Source organism: Coturnix japonica, chromosome 8, assembly GCF_001577835.2.
Source record: "Coturnix japonica isolate 7356 chromosome 8, Coturnix japonica 2.1, whole genome shotgun sequence".
In the NCBI taxonomy this organism is placed as follows: domain Eukaryota; kingdom Metazoa; phylum Chordata; class Aves; order Galliformes; family Phasianidae; genus Coturnix; species Coturnix japonica.
This window is the reverse complement of record NC_029523.1, coordinates 15,947,632-15,956,724: the sequence shown is the minus strand read 5'-3', so window position 1 is coordinate 15,956,724 and position 9,093 is coordinate 15,947,632. Positions and strand designations below refer to the sequence as shown.

At 36.8% G+C, this 9,093-nt stretch overlaps 1 long non-coding RNA gene across 1 annotated transcript; it reads right to left on the bottom strand.

The window, feature by feature from the left end:
• Positions 1-2,344: 2,344 nt before the first annotated feature.
• On the bottom strand, positions 2,345-8,236 carry LOC107317372. Its single transcript, XR_001556838.2, has 4 exons — positions 8,126-8,236; positions 5,297-5,441; positions 2,927-3,700; positions 2,345-2,698 (listed from the first exon to the last, which is right to left on the bottom strand). It is a non-coding gene; the product is annotated as an uncharacterized LOC107317372 (long non-coding RNA).
• Positions 8,237-9,093: the final 857 nt, after the last annotated feature.

The following is a 9,093-nucleotide window of genomic DNA, read 5'->3' as shown; positions in this document are numbered from 1 at the left end:
TCCTATTCAATAATCCCTTTAACATGTGGTAGTGGCTCTCCTGAAGTTCATGGCTCAGAATTTGCTCTTTTCCCCAGGCACATAAACTTCAAAATCATGATCTCAACCTGGACATGGTCACCACAGCCCACACTGACTCCAATTTTAACCTTGTTAGTGATCTCCTCTGCACTTGTGATGACCAGGTCCAGTAAATATTCACTTCTGTTGTCCTTTGATTACAGTTTGTCATATACTGTTAAGTAGTAATTAAAAAAAGAAATTGAGGAAAAAAAATAATAATTGCAGTTCACTGCAAATCACAAAACGATGTTGTGATACCAGGTTAAATAAGGTTTTGTCAAAGCCCTCTGAGATAAAAGCCAAAAGCAATTCCTCCTTAAATAGCAATACATGATCCTGGGAAAAGTCAGCTAGGTGTCTGCTCTGTGATCTTCAGTTGAACATGCAAAAATGTTAACAGAGCCCTTCCTACTCCTGCAGACCCTCAAGTACAAGAGCTTTGCCCCTTTTGACCCAGAAGGAAGAAGTGGTATGTGGAGTGCCAGGAGCTCAGTAAAGCACTTCACTGAGACCTGGTCCATTAAGGGCTTTAAATGTCAGAAATAATATTTTTAACCCGATCTACAAAACCAGTCAGTGAAAACAGCGTGCAAAGTTAATAATATCGTTACAGAGAGTTTATAAGCTATGGTTCTCTAAAGAAACCTTTCACTCTACATTTCAGTTCTAAGAAAAAAGCAGAGCCTGTGTAGTTAAAGGTCCTGTTGAAAACAAGTCTGTGCTCACAGGCGCACTTCATTTTAGAATGAGGGCTTTTTTTGTGTTTTTTTTTTTAATAAGTTAATGTTTCTGAGAAACAAACGGTATTTTCAGTAATATTTCTCATTTGAAAATGCATTCCTGATGACAACATCCATTAAATGAATTCAAAGTGATTTTTCAACTGCTTTAACCTTTGCATTGCCCTTGCAAGCGTTCCTGCAAGTTGCTACCTGTTTCTGGTCAAATCCCAGCCCCACACTGGTGGCTGCAACACTTGTCTACATCCCATCTTTCAAAGTTTTTTTTTTTCTGTCTGTGTGCACAAACAGAAGGTATGGTTCATGGTGTTCAGAAAAGGCAGTGTGCAAATTCCTATTCCAGGTATAAGAAACAGAGTTAAAAAATTTCTCCTTTCCCTGTTTTTGGCACACTTTGAGGGAGTCATTTTTCTTGATTTATTCTTCAGTAATCTGAAAACTCCCAGACATGTCTTGGTGTTCCTTCTTCAACAATAAGCTCAGAAAATGACACATGTAATATTCAGATCAGGAGACCAAGTGACACAGCAAGTAATCTTACAGCTTTGACCTTCAAACTCTTTCCACACTGACTCACTCACTACATTACCCATCAGAAAACACTTTGCTGACAAAAGCTGCTTTTCACATACAGGCAAAGTGGTGAAACTATTCTAGGTAAAAGAACACCTTTCCTCCTTTATGATGAGCATAAAATAAATAAAGAAAGAAAGAACAATTTCTTAGGAAGTAACTAATTTTTGACACAGTCCTATTTTCCGCCTGATTTAATGGGAGAAAGGAAAGTGGCAAATTTAAAAGAAAGCTTGAAAATAGTTATTACATTGGTTTGATGACCAGTTACTTCTTCAGCAAGTGACCTAATTTGCTCCCTTAGACTTCCTCCTGCTTGATAACACATGAAAAGGCCTCTACGTTAAAATGTGCATCTCAGTACAGACCTTCACATTACAATGAGACATAGCATGAAGTTAAAAATAAGTCCTTTTAGCTTCTGCTAAAAACAATGTCCTCACATCTCAAAAATCTGCTAATGCAGGTGTCTCAGAAGTCACACTATTAACTTAAGAAATGCACCAGCACCCTATTGACATAAACAGTACCCCTTATTCTGTCCTTATCTGGCTCTCAGTTTTAAAATATTTTTTGTTTCCTGCCTGGTCCACATGAAGGAGAAGAACTCACCAATCTGAATACAATTAACTGGTTTTTTTTGTTATAAGATGGAAAGACTGTGCCAGATCCATAATTGATTTAAAGCTGACAAAGACCCACTGGCCTCAGACTAACAACTGCTGAACAAGTAGCCCTCACTGTTTCAGAGGTGAGCTTCCAAAGATACTGTTCAGGGCCATATTCTGATGCTACTGTCCTGCCAGATTCGGCTGAAGTCACAGTTAATTTTCATGGGTACATTTAAGACTTACCCATCATCTTCAGTTCTATTAAGAGGTTAAATACCACTGATTTAAAGCCAACAAGGAGTCACTATAAGAAAGATAAAGGAAACTGTAGTAAGAAATACCAAATCTCATCTCCTAGAAGATTTGCCAAGAGTTTTATTTGATTTCTTATTAGTCCCTCCACCAGGTAGCTAAAGCAAGACTGAGACTACCAGCTCAGTATAGAACTACTTGCACATGTATTCTTTTGTATGTCTTTTATTCACAAGGAGTGTTTATTTGATTGAATGAGGCAGAGATGGGTTTGAATGGAGGGCTGAATGAAAGCTTCCAATGGAGAGTCAAAGGTGTGCCTGCAAAAGTTAGGCTGAGTGGCAGCAGAGTGGCCAGGCAAAAAGGAGACCTCTCTCCACAATTATTTGACTAGCTGCCTCTCTACACCCACTGCCTGCAATGTTTCACTGGCATCACACACATCAGAATACTTCTTTCCTGGGAGAAAGAGATGTTAAGTACATAGGTCCTGCTCCTTCAGCTTGCCCTGCTCCATTCATTCATTCCTATACTGCAGGAGAAGGAGAAACTCCTCCATGAGAATTCTCCACTGATTAGTTATCAAGAGGCAAGGATACTGTTCTACTTATTTTCTTTCATTTAGATTAATTTTGAAAAATCAATATTAAAAAGAAAAACAACAAAAAACAGAACTGAATTACATACCTTATTATAGAGACAGCTCCTAAATGTTGGACACAGTCCTTTCTCATCCAGGGAACATTAACTGAATAAAATATGAGTAAAGGACTTCAGTGTCTACATAAAATCCAGTAAAGAGCTAAATCCTCAGCAAGAGTTGCACATTTAATCTTCATCTGAAGCTTATTCTTTCACTGTCACCCACCACAAGGTGCTATCCCACCATCTGGCCACAGTGAACAGAGAAAAAAAAAAACAAAAAAAAAAACAACTCGGGGTAAGAGAGGCAACCTTCACTTGTACTTTCTCAAAAATCAACCCTGTGAAAGCAAATAGAGCAATGCTAAGTGGAGGAGGATAACTTTAGTTAGTAGGGTCTGGTGCTGATTCAGGGGGAGCTTCAGGGCAAAGGAGGTGAAAGCAGACCAAGAAAAAAATCTATTTCATGCTGTCATATGAGTATGTTATGCATACTCAACAGAGTAATGGACTACAAGGGAGTATTTTATGACATAGCAATACACACACTCTGTAAAATAAAACAAGCTACTAACCTATCTTTGCCCTTAAACTTCCCATAATTAAAATAGATTATCCTGGAATGACACAACTATTGCTGGCCAAAGAGGAAAGTGTTTGATAAAGACCTCTATAAATTCCTAAAGTTATGCCATTTTATGAATAGCACATGTAGGAGTTTCATTAAAATGATTGAGAAGTATTCCCATCATTTTTCTGTGTTTTTCCAGCGAATACTGCTGCATCTTTCCCAGTAGGCTGTCAAGCAACTTCAGGAAGCTGGGAAAAAAACAAAACACAAACATGCAACATAAGCAATTTCTCACTTTCCCCTGGTATATCCAGGAGTGGCTTTTCCTTGCAGTCAGCTATGTGTTTATCTTTTCTTCATTCACCCACTTCTAAAAACACACTTCTCCACTGAGATCCAAAAGCTCCAACTCCACTCAGTTAATACCTCGTTATATACTGGAAAAATGTATAGTCCCCACTAGACTCTGTGTACTGTTTGTTTCTGGGAGTGAAAGATGATGCAGAGAGCCACAGATGAAATCCTGGACCCGTTAAAGCCAAGTGGAGCTTCACCATTGACTTGTATGGGGTCATAGTTTTGCCCTGAGCCTTTTATTTCCATCTTGTACAATGTCAGGAAGCCTGTCAAAGCTGATGCCTGGTTGGTTCATTAGGCTGACATGATCAGATAGAAATTCACAAAATCTAAACTGTTGGGATCTGCACAGTTTAGACCAGAGAACACAGCCAATTTTAACAACAACAACCCCTAAGAAGAAAAACAAAACAAAACAACAACAACAAAAAAAAACAACACATTTACAAAACGATGCAAGTCACTTCTAGTAGGATTACATGTCAAGAATGCATCTAAAATTTTCACAGTCAGTTCAGTTTTGCAAAATGATATAAAGTGAGCTGAGCTGACAAATTATGTGCTATGAAACCTAACTTCTTTCATACAAATTCTTCACAATACAGCTAGCACGATTATACTATTGTTACCTTGAATTTATAACAAAGCAGCATGAGGTTCTTAATCTTTCCTAGGAATGAGCACTAAGCATGCACGACTAATAATAACAGTAATATCTGAAAAGGTTTGGAAACAGCGAACATTATGTCAGCACATCTGTGCATCTTGTTTGGACACAGAAATTAATTACCTGGAATTGACTGCCAAAGCAAGGGCAGTTTTCAGATCCTTTGTTCAGCATAATGAACAGTTGTAATGAGTGCTTAAGCTCAGAATGTTTTATGCAGTTTCCATATCCTTTGAAATTGTTACTGCAACCTCTCAGAAGAGGCGAAGCTGAAAGCACATCACACTACTTGTTTTCCAAAACAATAGAACAGCCATTATTCTATTTTGATGATAACAGATTTAAATACTGCAAGCAACATCAACAATAACAATAAAACAACCGTAGAAAACCTAAGAGCAAGGGAATCTTCAAAATCTAAAGTTTTCAAGTTGCAGAGATAAGCAGCAGCAAACACAATTACTTTAAACCCAAATAAGGCAGCAGTCAGACACTAGCGATAAAGAAGGAATTGCTCACCCCCTTCCAAGGATCAGGGCTCACCTAGCACTCTAAAGAAAGTAATTTGCAAGTAGATATGCTTCTCTTGTGGCTGCCTGCCCTTAAATGAGGTTTGGGAGGGGTCCACCCATTCCAGTTACACATGTGAAGTGCTTCCACCTGTGCTCCCATGTCTGGATACACCCCTTCACCAAGTGCTCAATCACTGGTTCAGGCCCTGATCTAGAAGTTCACATACACAAGTAGTGCTATATTTTAACATTTTAACATACCTCTTACTTTATCACTGTAAATGAGCAAAATAAAAACAGACATTCACCTTAGCACGTGACAAAGCAGTTCTGAGGAAAGGCTACATTTTGCAGGTTGTCCCAGTGTAGGACTTTCTAATAAAGCTGCAAACTTCAAGGCGAGGTAAAACTTTCCACCACATATGCATCCTTGATAAGCTGCTGGACAGGGTCCTGTTGGAGAAAGCTACAGACTGAGTTGAATGGGGTCTTGAACTGGGGAGGGTCTGTAAAGTTTGGGCCTACTGCCAATAAATCCTTACAAAACTAAGAGACTAAAAGCTTGAGCATGCTGACATTTGTTCACCTATTAAGCATGAGTAATCGACTTCCAATTAGTGCAGTTGCATGAATGTAAAAGTAATGCAACAGTGAATAATCTCTCCATAGGAGAAGGAAAACCATTTGTATAGAGAATAATAACCCCCCACTGATAGTGCCTGTATTTTTAGTATTGAACTTGTGTTGAACCTCTGTTAAGGTTACAGAAACTTCTGGTAACTCGTGCATATGCCTCTGTGATTTTGGCTTCTGGCCTGAAAGCACAGATAATCAGTCTAAAGCAGGCATGTCCAACACACAGCTCAGGACAGCTTGCCTGCCCCGTGCTGTCATAGTGGTCCTCCAAGCAAATTGGCCCAGCCCCAGGCTTGCACCCATCATTCACCAACAGCCAAATCATCAGTGTGCAATTGGCACAGCCTCAGCTGAAACTAGGACAAGGTGAGCATGTGATGCAGAGCTGGCTCCACCTCTTGATCCTTTTCTACAATCAGTTTAATTGAAAATTGCATGTATTATACATTATGGGCACTTGTATCACTTGGTGAGTAAAACACAGTGATTACTGATAGTATTTCAACCTAATTAATGTCATTTCAAAAGGAAAGAAAGCCAGAAAAAAAAGCGAAATTGGGGTTGAAGGAAGAGCATCCAACAAAAAATGGACAGATGAACACTTTTTTGTCAAGATAAATATGACACTATCTGTGATTTGTAAGGACATTCAGTGAATTTTCAAAGATTATAATTTGAGAAGACGCTGCAAAAACACATGGCCAAGTTTGATACATACGAAGCAATGTTTTCTAAAGACAAAATAGTGGACCTGAAGAAAGTCTGTTACCTCTACAACTTTCATGTTTGTTTTTCTTTTGTTTTTTTTTTGGTTTTTTTTTTGTTTTTTTTTTTAAGTTACAACTTAAACAGATAAAAGCTCGTTCTGTGGTAGCAAATCTGGCTGTAAGAAAATCAAAAGCTTTTATTGATGATGAGTTTATTAAGCAATGTATGGAAAGTGTGGCAGACATAATTTGTCATGATAAAAAAAAATAGATTTTTCAAAAATCAGTTTGTTGCACCAGAATATAGCCACATGAACTGAAGAAACAAGAAAATCTATTGAGAGAAACTTGGAAACAAAAGCTGCAAGTTTTTGCAAGATTTGGCAATAAAAGTACTGATGTTAAAGATATGGATCAGCTTGATGTTTTTGTTAGAGATGTTGATAATGAAAATAGCAGCCCTGAAAATATGGCCTATATAGTGCCATTAAAAGACACCAATTTCTTGATTTATATGAAGTAGTAAAAGTTACATGAAAGTAATTTTCTTTAACGTTTGTCAACATATCTAGCGTAGCTACCAAGGGCACCTAGATTAGTCTTACAAAATTAACAGATGATGTAATTGCTACCAGAAACTCATATTTGATGAAATATCACTGCATTGTACACCAAGATAATTTATGTGCAAAAACATTAAGAATCATCACCAAAGCTGTGAATTTAATTAAACCCAAAAGACTGAGTTATCCCAATTCCAGGATTTCCCTTAAACAGGGATGTTGATTATGGGAACATCATGGACCTCATTTACTTTTCTGAAGTAAGGTGTCTAAATCAGGGTAAGAACGTTAAAAATGTTTCAAATAATCAACAGAATTGAAAGGAAGATTTGTGCCAGAAAATGAAGATTAAAAATGGCTCATAGATGGAACGCTTTTGGTGGATTTGACCACTAATTTCAATGAGGTAAACATTCATTTTCAAGGTGAAAAATCAGCTTATCTGTTGATGTTTCAAACCATAATAGCATTTAAAATGAAACTTAAAGCTACAATGTATTTTATACATTTAATACACAGCCCTGTGAACAGCAAAAAATACACAACTTTTCCTTGTGATTTGAAAAAGAAAGGTTTGAAGATAGCAATAAACAAATAAATAAATAAATATTAGAACTCTGTTTTCAGTTTACATAAATACATTACCTGCAGATTTTTAAGTGGAACACATGAAGTTGCAGTCAGATATTCAACTCAAATTTTTGACCTTATCCCTTAACCAGACTTTCATAAGCCCTATGCCACCATAGAAAAATATCTACCACTTCACAATCACACCTTATTCACGACATTCATTTTGTCAGCACGCTTTTTGTGAACTGTGGCTTTTAAGGATCAAGCACAGGAAGAGTAAAATTTCATCAAAATCTTTGACAAACACCTTTAGAACACATTAAGAATTGTAGTTGCTTCTATCAAACATGACGCATTAGTTTCACAAAAGCGATACCACATCTCACTAATTTTACATTTTTGTTGCACGTTAGTCTTTATGTATTAACAAAAAATATATTTTAAAAGTTTTGCTACATGTATGTACGTACACTGTTAATGTATACCATATATATATATATTATATTAACTACATTATGTATAGTTAATGTTCAAGACAATTCTTCACTCAGTGTAACCCAGGCAAACTAAAAGGCCAGACACCCATGGTCTGAGGACTGTTTTTATAGCGTTTCCCACTTGGAAGAGTGAAGAAACACAAGAAACCTCATAAACATACCTGTTTTCAGATGACTTCCCTTCTCACTTCCAAACCTGTGAGGCCTGTTGAAACTTCCTGCAGCCAAGAGCAGCCTCTACCAACACTCCCCACCTCACATGTCAGCCACTACTTAAGCATCAGCTTAGCCCCAGAACACCTGGCACTGTCTATTTAGGTACTAACAGTTATTCAGTACTTCAGCTGTGTAGTTCATGTTGAAGATGACTTGTTGGTTTCAAACAGCCACTAATTAATATTTATGCCACAACTTTAATTTTTCTTCTACCTGGTTTGCCTGTATTTTTCTTTGAAGCATGTTTTCTGATCACACTACTGGCCTTGGTGTCCAGAATACAGCTAGAGGCTGAGGCCAATGCAATTATCACTGCATGTTATTTCAAGCACATGTTCATTATCACTGTTTTGTTCATTATCACTTGATGAGAACCAATTGATTTTATAGCACCAACTAAGACATGATACAAATGTCTCTCGATAGGAATGAGTGCTGGGTGAATTATTTCCTGATTAATAAACTGAGTTTCAGGAAATAGTGAATCCAACACCAATCAAATACTATTTTTATGCCCCTTCATCCAAAATAATAATAATAATAATAATAATAATAATAAATAATAATAATAATAATAATAATTGTATATAGGGTTTTTTATAAGCACGAGCACTGCATTGCATTTCATTAAAAACAGCAGCTTTGCTTAAAAACTAGTAAAAAATCAATTTTAAAAAAACACATTGAAAACAATGAATTTGTTTTCACAGAAGTACTAGATCACCTAAAATGACTGCTGAGCCTTCTTTCTCTCCATCCATTTCATTATGTTCTGGAAATTTTAAGTTTGGTCAGGACATACTTCTTCCTTTATTTCTTACATTTTTATATTGTTTTGTTTTTCAGCAGTTTTTGCTTGTTTTGGTTTGCCTTTGTTTCATTTTGTTTCATTTGAAATTTCCCTAATATTGCA